Source organism: Scophthalmus maximus, chromosome 7, assembly GCF_022379125.1.
Source record: "Scophthalmus maximus strain ysfricsl-2021 chromosome 7, ASM2237912v1, whole genome shotgun sequence".
Classification (NCBI taxonomy): Eukaryota; Metazoa; Chordata; class Actinopteri; order Pleuronectiformes; family Scophthalmidae; genus Scophthalmus; species Scophthalmus maximus.
Window position 1 is genome coordinate 24,016 of NC_061521.1, and position 13,485 is coordinate 37,500.

The following is a 13,485-nucleotide window of genomic DNA, read 5'->3' on the forward strand; positions in this document are numbered from 1 at the left end:
TCAAAATCCATGCTTTTTCAATCAACTCAAACAGAAATCAGACTACACAGAAGAAGCTAAAACCTCTCATTTTCAAATACTTGGATTAAAAGCTTACAGCACCTGGTATTCCCAGGCGGTCTCCCATCCAAGTACTAACCAGGCCCAACCTATCTTAGCTTCCGAGATCAAACGAGATCGGGCGTGAACCAGGCGGTGTGGCCGTAAGCTTCCTTTCAGTCAAAATCCATGCTTTTTCAATCAACTCAAACAGAAATCAGACTACACAGAAGAAGCTAAAACCTCTCATTTTCAAATACTTGGATTAAAAGCTTACAGCACCTGGTATTCCCAGGCGGTCTCCCATCCAAGTACTAACCAGGCCCAACCTATCTTAGCTTCCGAGATCAAACGAGATCGGGCGTGAACCAGGCGGTGTGGCCGTAAGCTTCCTTTCAGTCAAAATCCATGCTTTTTCAATCAACTCAAACAGAAATCAGACTACACAGAAGAAGCTAAAACCTCTCATTTTCAAATACTTGGATTAAAAGCTTACAGCACCTGGTATTCCCAGGCGGTCTCCCATCCAAGTACTAACCAGGCCCAACCTATCTTAGCTTCCGAGATCAAACGAGATCGGGCGTGAACCAGGCGGTGTGGCCGTAAGCTTCCTTTCAGTCAAAATCCATGCTTTTTCAATCAACTCAAACAGAAATCAGACTACACAGAAGAAGCTAAAACCTCTCATTTTCAAATACTTGGATTAAAAGCTTACAGCACCTGGTATTCCCAGGCGGTCTCCCATCCAAGTACTAACCAGGCCCAACCTATCTTAGCTTCCGAGATCAAACGAGATCGGGCGTGAACCAGGCGGTGTGGCCGTAAGCTTCCTTTCAGTCAAAATCCATGCTTTTTCAATCAACTCAAACAGAAATCAGACTACACAGAAGAAGCTAAAACCTCTCATTTTCAAATACTTGGATTAAAAGCTTACAGCACCTGGTATTCCCAGGCGGTCTCCCATCCAAGTACTAACCAGGCCCAACCTATCTTAGCTTCCGAGATCAAACGAGATCGGGCGTGAACCAGGCGGTGTGGCCGTAAGCTTCCTTTCAGTCAAAATCCATGCTTTTTCAATCAACTCAAACAGAAATCAGACTACACAGAAGAAGCTAAAACCTCTCATTTTCAAATACTTGGATTAAAAGCTTACAGCACCTGGTATTCCCAGGCGGTCTCCCATCCAAGTACTAACCAGGCCCAACCTATCTTAGCTTCCGAGATCAAACGAGATCGGGCGTGAACCAGGCGGTGTGGCCGTAAGCTTCCTTTCAGTCAAAATCCATGCTTTTTCAATCAACTCAAACAGAAATCAGACTACACAGAAGAAGCTAAAACCTCTCATTTTCAAATACTTGGATTAAAAGCTTACAGCACCTGGTATTCCCAGGCGGTCTCCCATCCAAGTACTAACCAGGCCCAACCTATCTTAGCTTCCGAGATCAAACGAGATCGGGCGTGAACCAGGCGGTGTGGCCGTAAGCTTCCTTTCAGTCAAAATCCATGCTTTTTCAATCAACTCAAACAGAAATCAGACTACACAGAAGAAGCTAAAACCTCTCATTTTCAAATACTTGGATTAAAAGCTTACAGCACCTGGTATTCCCAGGCGGTCTCCCATCCAAGTACTAACCAGGCCCAACCTATCTTAGCTTCCGAGATCGAGATCGCGTGAACCAGGCGGTGTGGCCGTAAGCTTCCTTTCAGTCAAAATCCATGCTTTTTCAATCAACTCAAACAGAAATCAGACTACACAGAAGAAGCTAAAACCTCTCATTTTCAAATACTTGGATTAAAAGCTTACAGCACCTGGTATTCCCAGGCGGTCTCCCATCCAAGTACTAACCAGGCCCAACCTATCTTAGCTTCCGAGATCAAACGAGATCGGGCGTGAACCAGGCGGTGTGGCCGTAAGCTTCCTTTCAGTCAAAATCCATGCTTTTTCAATCAACTCAAACAGAAATCAGACTACACAGAAGAAGCTAAAACCTCTCATTTTCAAATACTTGGATTAAAAGCTTACAGCACCTGGTATTCCCAGGCGGTCTCCCATCCAAGTACTAACCAGGCCCAACCTATCTTAGCTTCCGAGATCAAACGAGATCGGGCGTGAACCAGGCGGTGTGGCCGTAAGCTTCCTTTCAGTCAAAATCCATGCTTTTTCAATCAACTCAAACAGAAATCAGACTACACAGAAGAAGCTAAAACCTCTCATTTTCAAATACTTGGATTAAAAGCTTACAGCACCTGGTATTCCCAGGCGGTCTCCCATCCAAGTACTAACCAGGCCCAACCTATCTTAGCTTCCGAGATCAAACGAGATCGGGCGTGAACCAGGCGGTGTGGCCGTAAGCTTCCTTTCAGTCAAAATCCATGCTTTTTCAATCAACTCAAACAGAAATCAGACTACACAGAAGAAGCTAAAACCTCTCATTTTCAAATACTTGGATTAAAAGCTTACAGCACCTGGTATTCCCAGGCGGTCTCCCATCCAAGTACTAACCAGGCCCAACCTATCTTAGCTTCCGAGATCAAACGAGATCGGGCGTGAACCAGGCGGTGTGGCCGTAAGCTTCCTTTCAGTCAAAATCCATGCTTTTTCAATCAACTCAAACAGAAATCAGACTACACAGAAGAAGCTAAAACCTCTCATTTTCAAATACTTGGATTAAAAGCTTACAGCACCTGGTATTCCCAGGCGGTCTCCCATCCAAGTACTAACCAGGCCCAACCTATCTTAGCTTCCGAGATCAAACGAGATCGGGCGTGAACCAGGCGGTGTGGCCGTAAGCTTCCTTTCAGTCAAAATCCATGCTTTTTCAATCAACTCAAACAGAAATCAGACTACACAGAAGAAGCTAAAACCTCTCATTTTCAAATACTTGGATTAAAAGCTTACAGCACCTGGTATTCCCAGGCGGTCTCCCATCCAAGTACTAACCAGGCCCAACCTATCTTAGCTTCCGAGATCAAACGAGATCGGGCGTGAACCAGGCGGTGTGGCCGTAAGCTTCCTTTCAGTCAAAATCCATGCTTTTTCAATCAACTCAAACAGAAATCAGACTACACAGAAGAAGCTAAAACCTCTCATTTTCAAATACTTGGATTAAAAGCTTACAGCACCTGGTATTCCCAGGCGGTCTCCCATCCAAGTACTAACCAGGCCCAACCTATCTTAGCTTCCGAGATCAAACGAGATCGGGCGTGAACCAGGCGGTGTGGCCGTAAGCTTCCTTTCAGTCAAAATCCATGCTTTTTCAATCAACTCAAACAGAAATCAGACTACACAGAAGAAGCTAAAACCTCTCATTTTCAAATACTTGGATTAAAAGCTTACAGCACCTGGTATTCCCAGGCGGTCTCCCATCCAAGTACTAACCAGGCCCAACCTATCTTAGCTTCCGAGATCAAACGAGATCGGGCGTGAACCAGGCGGTGTGGCCGTAAGCTTCCTTTCAGTCAAAATCCATGCTTTTTCAATCAACTCAAACAGAAATCAGACTACACAGAAGAAGCTAAAACCTCTCATTTTCAAATACTTGGATTAAAAGCTTACAGCACCTGGTATTCCCAGGCGGTCTCCCATCCAAGTACTAACCAGGCCCAACCTATCTTAGCTTCCGAGATCAAACGAGATCGGGCGTGAACCAGGCGGTGTGGCCGTAAGCTTCCTTTCAGTCAAAATCCATGCTTTTTCAATCAACTCAAACAGAAATCAGACTACACAGAAGAAGCTAAAACCTCTCATTTTCAAATACTTGGATTAAAAGCTTACAGCACCTGGTATTCCCAGGCGGTCTCCCATCCAAGTACTAACCAGGCCCAACCTATCTTAGCTTCCGAGATCAAACGAGATCGGGCGTGAACCAGGCGGTGTGGCCGTAAGCTTCCTTTCAGTCAAAATCCATGCTTTTTCAATCAACTCAAACAGAAATCAGACTACACAGAAGAAGCTAAAACCTCTCATTGTCAAATACTTGGATTAAAAGCTTACAGCACCTGGTATTCCCAGGCGGTCTCCCATCCAAGTACTAACCAGGCCCAACCTATCTTAGCTTCCGAGATCAAACGAGATCGGGCGTGAACCAGGCGGTGTGGCCGTAAGCTTCCTTTCAGTCAAAATCCATGCTTTTTCAATCAACTCAAACAGAAATCAGACTACACAGAAGAAGCTAAAACCTCTCATTTTCAAATACTTGGATTAAAAGCTTACAGCACCTGGTATTCCCAGGCGGTCTCCCATCCAAGTACTAACCAGGCCCAACCTATCTTAGCTTCCGAGATCAAACGAGATCGGGCGTGAACCAGGCGGTGTGGCCGTAAGCTTCCTTTCAGTCAAAATCCATGCTTTTTCAATCAACTCAAACAGAAATCAGACTACACAGAAGAAGCTAAAACCTCTCATTTTCAAATACTTGGATTAAAAGCTTACAGCACCTGGTATTCCCAGGCGGTCTCCCATCCAAGTACTAACCAGGCCCAACCTATCTTAGCTTCCGAGATCAAACGAGATCGGGCGTGAACCAGGCGGTGTGGCCGTAAGCTTCCTTTCAGTCAAAATCCATGCTTTTTCAATCAACTCAAACAGAAATCAGACTACACAGAAGAAGCTAAAACCTCTCATTTTCAAATACTTGGATTAAAAGCTTACAGCACCTGGTATTCCCAGGCGGTCTCCCATCCAAGTACTAACCAGGCCCAACCTATCTTAGCTTCCGAGATCAAACGAGATCGGGCGTGAACCAGGCGGTGTGGCCGTAAGCTTCCTTTCAGTCAAAATCCATGCTTTTTCAATCAACTCAAACAGAAATCAGACTACACAGAAGAAGCTAAAACCTCTCATTTTCAAATACTTGGATTAAAAGCTTACAGCACCTGGTATTCCCAGGCGGTCTCCCATCCAAGTACTAACCAGGCCCAACCTATCTTAGCTTCCGAGATCAAACGAGATCGGGCGTGAACCAGGCGGTGTGGCCGTAAGCTTCCTTTCAGTCAAAATCCATGCTTTTTCAATCAACTCAAACAGAAATCAGACTACACAGAAGAAGCTAAAACCTCTCATTTTCAAATACTTGGATTAAAAGCTTACAGCACCTGGTATTCCCAGGCGGTCTCCCATCCAAGTACTAACCAGGCCCAACCTATCTTAGCTTCCGAGATCAAACGAGATCGGGCGTGAACCAGGCGGTGTGGCCGTAAGCTTCCTTTCAGTCAAAATCCATGCTTTTTCAATCAACTCAAACAGAAATCAGACTACACAGAAGAAGCTAAAACCTCTCATTTTCAAATACTTGGATTAAAAGCTTACAGCACCTGGTATTCCCAGGCGGTCTCCCATCCAAGTACTAACCAGGCCCAACCTATCTTAGCTTCCGAGATCAAACGAGATCGGGCGTGAACCAGGCGGTGTGGCCGTAAGCTTCCTTTCAGTCAAAATCCATGCTTTTTCAATCAACTCAAACAGAAATCAGACTACACAGAAGAAGCTAAAACCTCTCATTTTCAAATACTTGGATTAAAAGCTTACAGCACCTGGTATTCCCAGGCGGTCTCCCATCCAAGTACTAACCAGGCCCAACCTATCTTAGCTTCCGAGATCAAACGAGATCGGGCGTGAACCAGGCGGTGTGGCCGTAAGCTTCCTTTCAGTCAAAATCCATGCTTTTTCAATCAACTCAAACAGAAATCAGACTACACAGAAGAAGCTAAAACCTCTCATTTTCAAATACTTGGATTAAAAGCTTACAGCACCTGGTATTCCCAGGCGGTCTCCCATCCAAGTACTAACCAGGCCCAACCTATCTTAGCTTCCGAGATCAAACGAGATCGGGCGTGAACCAGGCGGTGTGGCCGTAAGCTTCCTTTCAGTCAAAATCCATGCTTTTTCAATCAACTCAAACAGAAATCAGACTACACAGAAGAAGCTAAAACCTCTCATTTTCAAATACTTGGATTAAAAGCTTACAGCACCTGGTATTCCCAGGCGGTCTCCCATCCAAGTACTAACCAGGCCCAACCTATCTTAGCTTCCGAGATCAAACGAGATCGGGCGTGAACCAGGCGGTGTGGCCGTAAGCTTCCTTTCAGTCAAAATCCATGCTTTTTCAATCAACTCAAACAGAAATCAGACTACACAGAAGAAGCTAAAACCTCTCATTTTCAAATACTTGGATTAAAAGCTTACAGCACCTGGTATTCCCAGGCGGTCTCCCATCCAAGTACTAACCAGGCCCAACCTATCTTAGCTTCCGAGATCAAACGAGATCGGGCGTGAACCAGGCGGTGTGGCCGTAAGCTTCCTTTCAGTCAAAATCCATGCTTTTTCAATCAACTCAAACAGAAATCAGACTACACAGAAGAAGCTAAAACCTCTCATTTTCAAATACTTGGATTAAAAGCTTACAGCACCTGGTATTCCCAGGCGGTCTCCCATCCAAGTACTAACCAGGCCCAACCTATCTTAGCTTCCGAGATCAAACGAGATCGGGCGTGAACCAGGCGGTGTGGCCGTAAGCTTCCTTTCAGTCAAAATCCATGCTTTTTCAATCAACTCAAACAGAAATCAGACTACACAGAAGAAGCTAAAACCTCTCATTTTCAAATACTTGGATTAAAAGCTTACAGCACCTGGTATTCCCAGGCGGTCTCCCATCCAAGTACTAACCAGGCCCAACCTATCTTAGCTTCCGAGATCAAACGAGATCGGGCGTGAACCAGGCGGTGTGGCCGTAAGCTTCCTTTCAGTCAAAATCCATGCTTTTTCAATCAACTCAAACAGAAATCAGACTACACAGAAGAAGCTAAAACCTCTCATTTTCAAATACTTGGATTAAAAGCTTACAGCACCTGGTATTCCCAGGCGGTCTCCCATCCAAGTACTAACCAGGCCCAACCTATCTTAGCTTCCGAGATCAAACGAGATCGGGCGTGAACCAGGCGGTGTGGCCGTAAGCTTCCTTTCAGTCAAAATCCATGCTTTTTCAATCAACTCAAACAGAAATCAGACTACACAGAAGAAGCTAAAACCTCTCATTTTCAAATACTTGGATTAAAAGCTTACAGCACCTGGTATTCCCAGGCGGTCTCCCATCCAAGTACTAACCAGGCCCAACCTATCTTAGCTTCCGAGATCAAACGAGATCGGGCGTGAACCAGGCGGTGTGGCCGTAAGCTTCCTTTCAGTCAAAATCCATGCTTTTTCAATCAACTCAAACAGAAATCAGACTACACAGAAGAAGCTAAAACCTCTCATTTTCAAATACTTGGATTAAAAGCTTACAGCACCTGGTATTCCCAGGCGGTCTCCCATCCAAGTACTAACCAGGCCCAACCTATCTTAGCTTCCGAGATCAAACGAGATCGGGCGTGAACCAGGCGGTGTGGCCGTAAGCTTCCTTTCAGTCAAAATCCATGCTTTTTCAATCAACTCAAACAGAAATCAGACTACACAGAAGAAGCTAAAACCTCTCATTTTCAAATACTTGGATTAAAAGCTTACAGCACCTGGTATTCCCAGGCGGTCTCCCATCCAAGTACTAACCAGGCCCAACCTATCTTAGCTTCCGAGATCAAACGAGATCGGGCGTGAACCAGGCGGTGTGGCCGTAAGCTTCCTTTCAGTCAAAATCCATGCTTTTTCAATCAACTCAAACAGAAATCAGACTACACAGAAGAAGCTAAAACCTCTCATTTTCAAATACTTGGATTAAAAGCTTACAGCACCTGGTATTCCCAGGCGGTCTCCCATCCAAGTACTAACCAGGCCCAACCTATCTTAGCTTCCGAGATCAAACGAGATCGGGCGTGAACCAGGCGGTGTGGCCGTAAGCTTCCTTTCAGTCAAAATCCATGCTTTTTCAATCAACTCAAACAGAAATCAGACTACACAGAAGAAGCTAAAACCTCTCATTTTCAAATACTTGGATTAAAAGCTTACAGCACCTGGTATTCCCAGGCGGTCTCCCATCCAAGTACTAACCAGGCCCAACCTATCTTAGCTTCCGAGATCAAACGAGATCGGGCGTGAACCAGGCGGTGTGGCCGTAAGCTTCCTTTCAGTCAAAATCCATGCTTTTTCAATCAACTCAAACAGAAATCAGACTACACAGAAGAAGCTAAAACCTCTCATTTTCAAATACTTGGATTAAAAGCTTACAGCACCTGGTATTCCCAGGCGGTCTCCCATCCAAGTACTAACCAGGCCCAACCTATCTTAGCTTCCGAGATCAAACGAGATCGGGCGTGAACCAGGCGGTGTGGCCGTAAGCTTCCTTTCAGTCAAAATCCATGCTTTTTCAATCAACTCAAACAGAAATCAGACTACACAGAAGAAGCTAAAACCTCTCATTTTCAAATACTTGGATTAAAAGCTTACAGCACCTGGTATTCCCAGGCGGTCTCCCATCCAAGTACTAACCAGGCCCAACCTATCTTAGCTTCCGAGATCAAACGAGATCGGGCGTGAACCAGGCGGTGTGGCCGTAAGCTTCCTTTCAGTCAAAATCCATGCTTTTTCAATCAACTCAAACAGAAATCAGACTACACAGAAGAAGCTAAAACCTCTCATTTTCAAATACTTGGATTAAAAGCTTACAGCACCTGGTATTCCCAGGCGGTCTCCCATCCAAGTACTAACCAGGCCCAACCTATCTTAGCTTCCGAGATCAAACGAGATCGGGCGTGAACCAGGCGGTGTGGCCGTAAGCTTCCTTTCAGTCAAAATCCATGCTTTTTCAATCAACTCAAACAGAAATCAGACTACACAGAAGAAGCTAAAACCTCTCATTTTCAAATACTTGGATTAAAAGCTTACAGCACCTGGTATTCCCAGGCGGTCTCCCATCCAAGTACTAACCAGGCCCAACCTATCTTAGCTTCCGAGATCAAACGAGATCGGGCGTGAACCAGGCGGTGTGGCCGTAAGCTTCCTTTCAGTCAAAATCCATGCTTTTTCAATCAACTCAAACAGAAATCAGACTACACAGAAGAAGCTAAAACCTCTCATTTTCAAATACTTGGATTAAAAGCTTACAGCACCTGGTATTCCCAGGCGGTCTCCCATCCAAGTACTAACCAGGCCCAACCTATCTTAGCTTCCGAGATCAAACGAGATCGGGCGTGAACCAGGCGGTGTGGCCGTAAGCTTCCTTTCAGTCAAAATCCATGCTTTTTCAATCAACTCAAACAGAAATCAGACTACACAGAAGAAGCTAAAACCTCTCATTTTCAAATACTTGGATTAAAAGCTTACAGCACCTGGTATTCCCAGGCGGTCTCCCATCCAAGTACTAACCAGGCCCAACCTATCTTAGCTTCCGAGATCAAACGAGATCGGGCGTGAACCAGGCGGTGTGGCCGTAAGCTTCCTTTCAGTCAAAATCCATGCTTTTTCAATCAACTCAAACAGAAATCAGACTACACAGAAGAAGCTAAAACCTCTCATTTTCAAATACTTGGATTAAAAGCTTACAGCACCTGGTATTCCCAGGCGGTCTCCCATCCAAGTACTAACCAGGCCCAACCTATCTTAGCTTCCGAGATCGGGCGTGAACCAGGCGGTGTGGCCGTAAGCTTCCTTTCAGTCAAAATCCATGCTTTTTCAATCAACTCAAACAGAAATCAGACTACACAGAAGAAGCTAAAACCTCTCATTTTCAAATACTTGGATTAAAAGCTTACAGCACCTGGTATTCCCAGGCGGTCTCCCATCCAAGTACTAACCAGGCCCAACCTATCTTAGCTTCCGAGATCAAACGAGATCGGGCGTGAACCAGGCGGTGTGGCCGTAAGCTTCCTTTCAGTCAAAATCCATGCTTTTTCAATCAACTCAAACAGAAATCAGACTACACAGAAGAAGCTAAAACCTCTCATTTTCAAATACTTGGATTAAAAGCTTACAGCACCTGGTATTCCCAGGCGGTCTCCCATCCAAGTACTAACCAGGCCCAACCTATCTTAGCTTCCGAGATCAAACGAGATCGGGCGTGAACCAGGCGGTGTGGCCGTAAGCTTCCTTTCAGTCAAAATCCATGCTTTTTCAATCAACTCAAACAGAAATCAGACTACACAGAAGAAGCTAAAACCTCTCATTTTCAAATACTTGGATTAAAAGCTTACAGCACCTGGTATTCCCAGGCGGTCTCCCATCCAAGTACTAACCAGGCCCAACCTATCTTAGCTTCCGAGATCAAACGAGATCGGGCGTGAACCAGGCGGTGTGGCCGTAAGCTTCCTTTCAGTCAAAATCCATGCTTTTTCAATCAACTCAAACAGAAATCAGACTACACAGAAGAAGCTAAAACCTCTCATTTTCAAATACTTGGATTAAAAGCTTACAGCACCTGGTATTCCCAGGCGGTCTCCCATCCAAGTACTAACCAGGCCCAACCTATCTTAGCTTCCGAGATCAAACGAGATCGGGCGTGAACCAGGCGGTGTGGCCGTAAGCTTCCTTTCAGTCAAAATCCATGCTTTTTCAATCAACTCAAACAGAAATCAGACTACACAGAAGAAGCTAAAACCTCTCATTTTCAAATACTTGGATTAAAAGCTTACAGCACCTGGTATTCCCAGGCGGTCTCCCATCCAAGTACTAACCAGGCCCAACCTATCTTAGCTTCCGAGATCAAACGAGATCGGGCGTGAACCAGGCGGTGTGGCCGTAAGCTTCCTTTCAGTCAAAATCCATGCTTTTTCAATCAACTCAAACAGAAATCAGACTACACAGAAGAAGCTAAAACCTCTCATTTTCAAATACTTGGATTAAAAGCTTACAGCACCTGGTATTCCCAGGCGGTCTCCCATCCAAGTACTAACCAGGCCCAACCTATCTTAGCTTCCGAGATCAAACGAGATCGGGCGTGAACCAGGCGGTGTGGCCGTAAGCTTCCTTTCAGTCAAAATCCATGCTTTTTCAATCAACTCAAACAGAAATCAGACTACACAGAAGAAGCTAAAACCTCTCATTTTCAAATACTTGGATTAAAAGCTTACAGCACCTGGTATTCCCAGGCGGTCTCCCATCCAAGTACTAACCAGGCCCAACCTATCTTAGCTTCCGAGATCAAACGAGATCGGGCGTGAACCAGGCGGTGTGGCCGTAAGCTTCCTTTCAGTCAAAATCCATGCTTTTTCAATCAACTCAAACAGAAATCAGACTACACAGAAGAAGCTAAAACCTCTCATTTTCAAATACTTGGATTAAAAGCTTACAGCACCTGGTATTCCCAGGCGGTCTCCCATCCAAGTACTAACCAGGCCCAACCTATCTTAGCTTCCGAGATCAAACGAGATCGGGCGTGAACCAGGCGGTGTGGCCGTAAGCTTCCTTTCAGTCAAAATCCATGCTTTTTCAATCAACTCAAACAGAAATCAGACTACACAGAAGAAGCTAAAACCTCTCATTTTCAAATACTTGGATTAAAAGCTTACAGCACCTGGTATTCCCAGGCGGTCTCCCATCCAAGTACTAACCAGGCCCAACCTATCTTAGCTTCCGAGATCAAACGAGATCGGGCGTGAACCAGGCGGTGTGGCCGTAAGCTTCCTTTCAGTCAAAATCCATGCTTTTTCAATCAACTCAAACAGAAATCAGACTACACAGAAGAAGCTAAAACCTCTCATTTTCAAATACTTGGATTAAAAGCTTACAGCACCTGGTATTCCCAGGCGGTCTCCCATCCAAGTACTAACCAGGCCCAACCTATCTTAGCTTCCGAGATCAAACGAGATCGGGCGTGAACCAGGCGGTGTGGCCGTAAGCTTCCTTTCAGTCAAAATCCATGCTTTTTCAATCAACTCAAACAGAAATCAGACTACACAGAAGAAGCTAAAACCTCTCATTTTCAAATACTTGGATTAAAAGCTTACAGCACCTGGTATTCCCAGGCGGTCTCCCATCCAAGTACTAACCAGGCCCAACCTATCTTAGCTTCCGAGATCAAACGAGATCGGGCGTGAACCAGGCGGTGTGGCCGTAAGCTTCCTTTCAGTCAAAATCCATGCTTTTTCAATCAACTCAAACAGAAATCAGACTACACAGAAGAAGCTAAAACCTCTCATTTTCAAATACTTGGATTAAAAGCTTACAGCACCTGGTATTCCCAGGCGGTCTCCCATCCAAGTACTAACCAGGCCCAACCTATCTTAGCTTCCGAGATCAAACGAGATCGGGCGTGAACCAGGCGGTGTGGCCGTAAGCTTCCTTTCAGTCAAAATCCATGCTTTTTCAATCAACTCAAACAGAAATCAGACTACACAGAAGAAGCTAAAACCTCTCATTTTCAAATACTTGGATTAAAAGCTTACAGCACCTGGTATTCCCAGGCGGTCTCCCATCCAAGTACTAACCAGGCCCAACCTATCTTAGCTTCCGAGATCAAACGAGATCGGGCGTGAACCAGGCGGTGTGGCCGTAAGCTTCCTTTCAGTCAAAATCCATGCTTTTTCAATCAACTCAAACAGAAATCAGACTACACAGAAGAAGCTAAAACCTCTCATTTTCAAATACTTGGATTAAAAGCTTACAGCACCTGGTATTCCCAGGCGGTCTCCCATCCAAGTACTAACCAGGCCCAACCTATCTTAGCTTCCGAGATCAAACGAGATCGGGCGTGAACCAGGCGGTGTGGCCGTAAGCTTCCTTTCAGTCAAAATCCATGCTTTTTCAATCAACTCAAACAGAAATCAGACTACACAGAAGAAGCTAAAACCTCTCATTTTCAAATACTTGGATTAAAAGCTTACAGCACCTGGTATTCCCAGGCGGTCTCCCATCCAAGTACTAACCAGGCCCAACCTATCTTAGCTTCCGAGATCAAACGAGATCGGGCGTGAACCAGGCGGTGTGGCCGTAAGCTTCCTTTCAGTCAAAATCCATGCTTTTTCAATCAACTCAAACAGAAATCAGACTACACAGAAGAAGCTAAAACCTCTCATTTTCAAATACTTGGATTAAAAGCTTACAGCACCTGGTATTCCCAGGCGGTCTCCCATCCAAGTACTAACCAGGCCCAACCTATCTTAGCTTCCGAGATCAAACGAGATCGGGCGTGAACCAGGCGGTGTGGCCGTAAGCTTCCTTTCAGTCAAAATCCATGCTTTTTCAATCAACTCAAACAGAAATCAGACTACACAGAAGAAGCTAAAACCTCTCATTTTCAAATACTTGGATTAAAAGCTTACAGCACCTGGTATTCCCAGGCGGTCTCCCATCCAAGTACTAACCAGGCCCAACCTATCTTAGCTTCCGAGATCAAACGAGATCGGGCGTGAACCAGGCGGTGTGGCCGTAAGCTTCCTTTCAGTCAAAATCCATGCTTTTTCAATCAACTCAAACAGAAATCAGACTACACAGAAGAAGCTAAAACCTCTCATTTTCAAATACTTGGATTAAAAGCTTACAGCACCTGGTATTCCCAGGCGGTCTCCCATCCAAGTACTAACCAG

The 13,485-nt window shown here is 45.2% G+C and overlaps 60 non-coding genes and 2 pseudogenes across 60 annotated transcripts in view; all 62 read right to left on the reverse strand.

Moving 5' to 3' along the window:
* Positions 1-90: 90 nt before the first annotated feature.
* Positions 91-209, reverse strand: LOC124850271. Its single transcript, XR_007031176.1, has one exon. It is a non-coding gene; the product is annotated as a 5S ribosomal RNA (ribosomal RNA).
* Positions 210-309: 100 nt separating this feature from the next.
* LOC124850272 lies at positions 310-428 on the reverse strand. The gene has a single exon (XR_007031177.1). It is a non-coding gene; the product is annotated as a 5S ribosomal RNA (ribosomal RNA).
* A 100-nt stretch (positions 429-528) lies between these two features.
* On the reverse strand, positions 529-647 carry LOC124850273. Its single transcript, XR_007031178.1, has one exon. It is a non-coding gene; the product is annotated as a 5S ribosomal RNA (ribosomal RNA).
* Positions 648-747: 100 nt separating this feature from the next.
* LOC124850274 lies at positions 748-866 on the reverse strand. The gene has a single exon (XR_007031179.1). It is a non-coding gene; the product is annotated as a 5S ribosomal RNA (ribosomal RNA).
* Positions 867-966: 100 nt separating this feature from the next.
* Positions 967-1,085, reverse strand: LOC124850275. The gene has a single exon (XR_007031180.1). It is a non-coding gene; the product is annotated as a 5S ribosomal RNA (ribosomal RNA).
* Positions 1,086-1,185: 100 nt separating this feature from the next.
* On the reverse strand, positions 1,186-1,304 carry LOC124850276. The gene has a single exon (XR_007031181.1). It is a non-coding gene; the product is annotated as a 5S ribosomal RNA (ribosomal RNA).
* Positions 1,305-1,404: 100 nt separating this feature from the next.
* On the reverse strand, positions 1,405-1,523 carry LOC124850277. The gene has a single exon (XR_007031182.1). It is a non-coding gene; the product is annotated as a 5S ribosomal RNA (ribosomal RNA).
* Positions 1,524-1,623: 100 nt separating this feature from the next.
* Positions 1,624-1,736, reverse strand: LOC124850356 (annotated as a pseudogene).
* A 100-nt stretch (positions 1,737-1,836) lies between these two features.
* LOC124850278 lies at positions 1,837-1,955 on the reverse strand. Its single transcript, XR_007031183.1, has one exon. It is a non-coding gene; the product is annotated as a 5S ribosomal RNA (ribosomal RNA).
* A 100-nt stretch (positions 1,956-2,055) lies between these two features.
* Positions 2,056-2,174, reverse strand: LOC124850279. The gene has a single exon (XR_007031184.1). It is a non-coding gene; the product is annotated as a 5S ribosomal RNA (ribosomal RNA).
* Positions 2,175-2,274: 100 nt separating this feature from the next.
* LOC124850280 lies at positions 2,275-2,393 on the reverse strand. Its single transcript, XR_007031185.1, has one exon. It is a non-coding gene; the product is annotated as a 5S ribosomal RNA (ribosomal RNA).
* Positions 2,394-2,493: 100 nt separating this feature from the next.
* LOC124850281 lies at positions 2,494-2,612 on the reverse strand. Its single transcript, XR_007031186.1, has one exon. It is a non-coding gene; the product is annotated as a 5S ribosomal RNA (ribosomal RNA).
* Positions 2,613-2,712: 100 nt separating this feature from the next.
* Positions 2,713-2,831, reverse strand: LOC124850282. Its single transcript, XR_007031187.1, has one exon. It is a non-coding gene; the product is annotated as a 5S ribosomal RNA (ribosomal RNA).
* A 100-nt stretch (positions 2,832-2,931) lies between these two features.
* Positions 2,932-3,050, reverse strand: LOC124850283. Its single transcript, XR_007031188.1, has one exon. It is a non-coding gene; the product is annotated as a 5S ribosomal RNA (ribosomal RNA).
* A 100-nt stretch (positions 3,051-3,150) lies between these two features.
* Positions 3,151-3,269, reverse strand: LOC124850284. The gene has a single exon (XR_007031189.1). It is a non-coding gene; the product is annotated as a 5S ribosomal RNA (ribosomal RNA).
* Positions 3,270-3,369: 100 nt separating this feature from the next.
* On the reverse strand, positions 3,370-3,488 carry LOC124850285. The gene has a single exon (XR_007031190.1). It is a non-coding gene; the product is annotated as a 5S ribosomal RNA (ribosomal RNA).
* A 100-nt stretch (positions 3,489-3,588) lies between these two features.
* Positions 3,589-3,707, reverse strand: LOC124850286. The gene has a single exon (XR_007031191.1). It is a non-coding gene; the product is annotated as a 5S ribosomal RNA (ribosomal RNA).
* A 100-nt stretch (positions 3,708-3,807) lies between these two features.
* On the reverse strand, positions 3,808-3,926 carry LOC124850287. Its single transcript, XR_007031192.1, has one exon. It is a non-coding gene; the product is annotated as a 5S ribosomal RNA (ribosomal RNA).
* A 100-nt stretch (positions 3,927-4,026) lies between these two features.
* LOC124850288 lies at positions 4,027-4,145 on the reverse strand. Its single transcript, XR_007031193.1, has one exon. It is a non-coding gene; the product is annotated as a 5S ribosomal RNA (ribosomal RNA).
* A 100-nt stretch (positions 4,146-4,245) lies between these two features.
* LOC124850289 lies at positions 4,246-4,364 on the reverse strand. The gene has a single exon (XR_007031194.1). It is a non-coding gene; the product is annotated as a 5S ribosomal RNA (ribosomal RNA).
* A 100-nt stretch (positions 4,365-4,464) lies between these two features.
* On the reverse strand, positions 4,465-4,583 carry LOC124850290. Its single transcript, XR_007031195.1, has one exon. It is a non-coding gene; the product is annotated as a 5S ribosomal RNA (ribosomal RNA).
* A 100-nt stretch (positions 4,584-4,683) lies between these two features.
* On the reverse strand, positions 4,684-4,802 carry LOC124850291. Its single transcript, XR_007031196.1, has one exon. It is a non-coding gene; the product is annotated as a 5S ribosomal RNA (ribosomal RNA).
* Positions 4,803-4,902: 100 nt separating this feature from the next.
* On the reverse strand, positions 4,903-5,021 carry LOC124850292. The gene has a single exon (XR_007031197.1). It is a non-coding gene; the product is annotated as a 5S ribosomal RNA (ribosomal RNA).
* A 100-nt stretch (positions 5,022-5,121) lies between these two features.
* Positions 5,122-5,240, reverse strand: LOC124850293. The gene has a single exon (XR_007031198.1). It is a non-coding gene; the product is annotated as a 5S ribosomal RNA (ribosomal RNA).
* Positions 5,241-5,340: 100 nt separating this feature from the next.
* Positions 5,341-5,459, reverse strand: LOC124850294. Its single transcript, XR_007031199.1, has one exon. It is a non-coding gene; the product is annotated as a 5S ribosomal RNA (ribosomal RNA).
* Positions 5,460-5,559: 100 nt separating this feature from the next.
* Positions 5,560-5,678, reverse strand: LOC124850295. The gene has a single exon (XR_007031200.1). It is a non-coding gene; the product is annotated as a 5S ribosomal RNA (ribosomal RNA).
* Positions 5,679-5,778: 100 nt separating this feature from the next.
* Positions 5,779-5,897, reverse strand: LOC124850296. The gene has a single exon (XR_007031201.1). It is a non-coding gene; the product is annotated as a 5S ribosomal RNA (ribosomal RNA).
* Positions 5,898-5,997: 100 nt separating this feature from the next.
* Positions 5,998-6,116, reverse strand: LOC124850297. Its single transcript, XR_007031202.1, has one exon. It is a non-coding gene; the product is annotated as a 5S ribosomal RNA (ribosomal RNA).
* A 100-nt stretch (positions 6,117-6,216) lies between these two features.
* On the reverse strand, positions 6,217-6,335 carry LOC124850298. The gene has a single exon (XR_007031203.1). It is a non-coding gene; the product is annotated as a 5S ribosomal RNA (ribosomal RNA).
* Positions 6,336-6,435: 100 nt separating this feature from the next.
* LOC124850299 lies at positions 6,436-6,554 on the reverse strand. Its single transcript, XR_007031204.1, has one exon. It is a non-coding gene; the product is annotated as a 5S ribosomal RNA (ribosomal RNA).
* Positions 6,555-6,654: 100 nt separating this feature from the next.
* LOC124850300 lies at positions 6,655-6,773 on the reverse strand. Its single transcript, XR_007031205.1, has one exon. It is a non-coding gene; the product is annotated as a 5S ribosomal RNA (ribosomal RNA).
* A 100-nt stretch (positions 6,774-6,873) lies between these two features.
* On the reverse strand, positions 6,874-6,992 carry LOC124850301. The gene has a single exon (XR_007031206.1). It is a non-coding gene; the product is annotated as a 5S ribosomal RNA (ribosomal RNA).
* Positions 6,993-7,092: 100 nt separating this feature from the next.
* On the reverse strand, positions 7,093-7,211 carry LOC124850302. The gene has a single exon (XR_007031207.1). It is a non-coding gene; the product is annotated as a 5S ribosomal RNA (ribosomal RNA).
* Positions 7,212-7,311: 100 nt separating this feature from the next.
* Positions 7,312-7,430, reverse strand: LOC124850303. Its single transcript, XR_007031208.1, has one exon. It is a non-coding gene; the product is annotated as a 5S ribosomal RNA (ribosomal RNA).
* Positions 7,431-7,530: 100 nt separating this feature from the next.
* Positions 7,531-7,649, reverse strand: LOC124850304. Its single transcript, XR_007031209.1, has one exon. It is a non-coding gene; the product is annotated as a 5S ribosomal RNA (ribosomal RNA).
* A 100-nt stretch (positions 7,650-7,749) lies between these two features.
* LOC124850305 lies at positions 7,750-7,868 on the reverse strand. Its single transcript, XR_007031210.1, has one exon. It is a non-coding gene; the product is annotated as a 5S ribosomal RNA (ribosomal RNA).
* A 100-nt stretch (positions 7,869-7,968) lies between these two features.
* On the reverse strand, positions 7,969-8,087 carry LOC124850306. Its single transcript, XR_007031211.1, has one exon. It is a non-coding gene; the product is annotated as a 5S ribosomal RNA (ribosomal RNA).
* Positions 8,088-8,187: 100 nt separating this feature from the next.
* On the reverse strand, positions 8,188-8,306 carry LOC124850307. Its single transcript, XR_007031212.1, has one exon. It is a non-coding gene; the product is annotated as a 5S ribosomal RNA (ribosomal RNA).
* A 100-nt stretch (positions 8,307-8,406) lies between these two features.
* LOC124850308 lies at positions 8,407-8,525 on the reverse strand. Its single transcript, XR_007031213.1, has one exon. It is a non-coding gene; the product is annotated as a 5S ribosomal RNA (ribosomal RNA).
* A 100-nt stretch (positions 8,526-8,625) lies between these two features.
* Positions 8,626-8,744, reverse strand: LOC124850309. The gene has a single exon (XR_007031214.1). It is a non-coding gene; the product is annotated as a 5S ribosomal RNA (ribosomal RNA).
* A 100-nt stretch (positions 8,745-8,844) lies between these two features.
* LOC124850310 lies at positions 8,845-8,963 on the reverse strand. Its single transcript, XR_007031215.1, has one exon. It is a non-coding gene; the product is annotated as a 5S ribosomal RNA (ribosomal RNA).
* Positions 8,964-9,063: 100 nt separating this feature from the next.
* On the reverse strand, positions 9,064-9,182 carry LOC124850311. The gene has a single exon (XR_007031216.1). It is a non-coding gene; the product is annotated as a 5S ribosomal RNA (ribosomal RNA).
* Positions 9,183-9,282: 100 nt separating this feature from the next.
* LOC124850312 lies at positions 9,283-9,401 on the reverse strand. Its single transcript, XR_007031217.1, has one exon. It is a non-coding gene; the product is annotated as a 5S ribosomal RNA (ribosomal RNA).
* A 100-nt stretch (positions 9,402-9,501) lies between these two features.
* LOC124850353 lies at positions 9,502-9,610 on the reverse strand (annotated as a pseudogene).
* A 100-nt stretch (positions 9,611-9,710) lies between these two features.
* On the reverse strand, positions 9,711-9,829 carry LOC124850313. Its single transcript, XR_007031218.1, has one exon. It is a non-coding gene; the product is annotated as a 5S ribosomal RNA (ribosomal RNA).
* A 100-nt stretch (positions 9,830-9,929) lies between these two features.
* LOC124850314 lies at positions 9,930-10,048 on the reverse strand. Its single transcript, XR_007031219.1, has one exon. It is a non-coding gene; the product is annotated as a 5S ribosomal RNA (ribosomal RNA).
* A 100-nt stretch (positions 10,049-10,148) lies between these two features.
* On the reverse strand, positions 10,149-10,267 carry LOC124850315. The gene has a single exon (XR_007031220.1). It is a non-coding gene; the product is annotated as a 5S ribosomal RNA (ribosomal RNA).
* A 100-nt stretch (positions 10,268-10,367) lies between these two features.
* LOC124850316 lies at positions 10,368-10,486 on the reverse strand. The gene has a single exon (XR_007031221.1). It is a non-coding gene; the product is annotated as a 5S ribosomal RNA (ribosomal RNA).
* Positions 10,487-10,586: 100 nt separating this feature from the next.
* Positions 10,587-10,705, reverse strand: LOC124850317. The gene has a single exon (XR_007031222.1). It is a non-coding gene; the product is annotated as a 5S ribosomal RNA (ribosomal RNA).
* Positions 10,706-10,805: 100 nt separating this feature from the next.
* Positions 10,806-10,924, reverse strand: LOC124850318. The gene has a single exon (XR_007031223.1). It is a non-coding gene; the product is annotated as a 5S ribosomal RNA (ribosomal RNA).
* Positions 10,925-11,024: 100 nt separating this feature from the next.
* On the reverse strand, positions 11,025-11,143 carry LOC124850319. Its single transcript, XR_007031224.1, has one exon. It is a non-coding gene; the product is annotated as a 5S ribosomal RNA (ribosomal RNA).
* A 100-nt stretch (positions 11,144-11,243) lies between these two features.
* On the reverse strand, positions 11,244-11,362 carry LOC124850320. Its single transcript, XR_007031225.1, has one exon. It is a non-coding gene; the product is annotated as a 5S ribosomal RNA (ribosomal RNA).
* A 100-nt stretch (positions 11,363-11,462) lies between these two features.
* Positions 11,463-11,581, reverse strand: LOC124850321. The gene has a single exon (XR_007031226.1). It is a non-coding gene; the product is annotated as a 5S ribosomal RNA (ribosomal RNA).
* A 100-nt stretch (positions 11,582-11,681) lies between these two features.
* LOC124850322 lies at positions 11,682-11,800 on the reverse strand. The gene has a single exon (XR_007031227.1). It is a non-coding gene; the product is annotated as a 5S ribosomal RNA (ribosomal RNA).
* A 100-nt stretch (positions 11,801-11,900) lies between these two features.
* On the reverse strand, positions 11,901-12,019 carry LOC124850323. Its single transcript, XR_007031228.1, has one exon. It is a non-coding gene; the product is annotated as a 5S ribosomal RNA (ribosomal RNA).
* A 100-nt stretch (positions 12,020-12,119) lies between these two features.
* Positions 12,120-12,238, reverse strand: LOC124850324. Its single transcript, XR_007031229.1, has one exon. It is a non-coding gene; the product is annotated as a 5S ribosomal RNA (ribosomal RNA).
* Positions 12,239-12,338: 100 nt separating this feature from the next.
* Positions 12,339-12,457, reverse strand: LOC124850325. The gene has a single exon (XR_007031230.1). It is a non-coding gene; the product is annotated as a 5S ribosomal RNA (ribosomal RNA).
* Positions 12,458-12,557: 100 nt separating this feature from the next.
* Positions 12,558-12,676, reverse strand: LOC124850326. Its single transcript, XR_007031231.1, has one exon. It is a non-coding gene; the product is annotated as a 5S ribosomal RNA (ribosomal RNA).
* A 100-nt stretch (positions 12,677-12,776) lies between these two features.
* LOC124850327 lies at positions 12,777-12,895 on the reverse strand. The gene has a single exon (XR_007031232.1). It is a non-coding gene; the product is annotated as a 5S ribosomal RNA (ribosomal RNA).
* Positions 12,896-12,995: 100 nt separating this feature from the next.
* On the reverse strand, positions 12,996-13,114 carry LOC124850328. The gene has a single exon (XR_007031233.1). It is a non-coding gene; the product is annotated as a 5S ribosomal RNA (ribosomal RNA).
* A 100-nt stretch (positions 13,115-13,214) lies between these two features.
* LOC124850329 lies at positions 13,215-13,333 on the reverse strand. The gene has a single exon (XR_007031234.1). It is a non-coding gene; the product is annotated as a 5S ribosomal RNA (ribosomal RNA).
* A 100-nt stretch (positions 13,334-13,433) lies between these two features.
* Positions 13,434-13,485, reverse strand: part of LOC124850330 — a 119-nt gene continuing 67 nt past the window's right edge. The window contains exon 1 of the ribosomal RNA XR_007031235.1: positions 13,434-13,485. This exon is cut by the window's right edge and continues 67 nt beyond it. This is a non-coding gene — a ribosomal RNA (5S ribosomal RNA).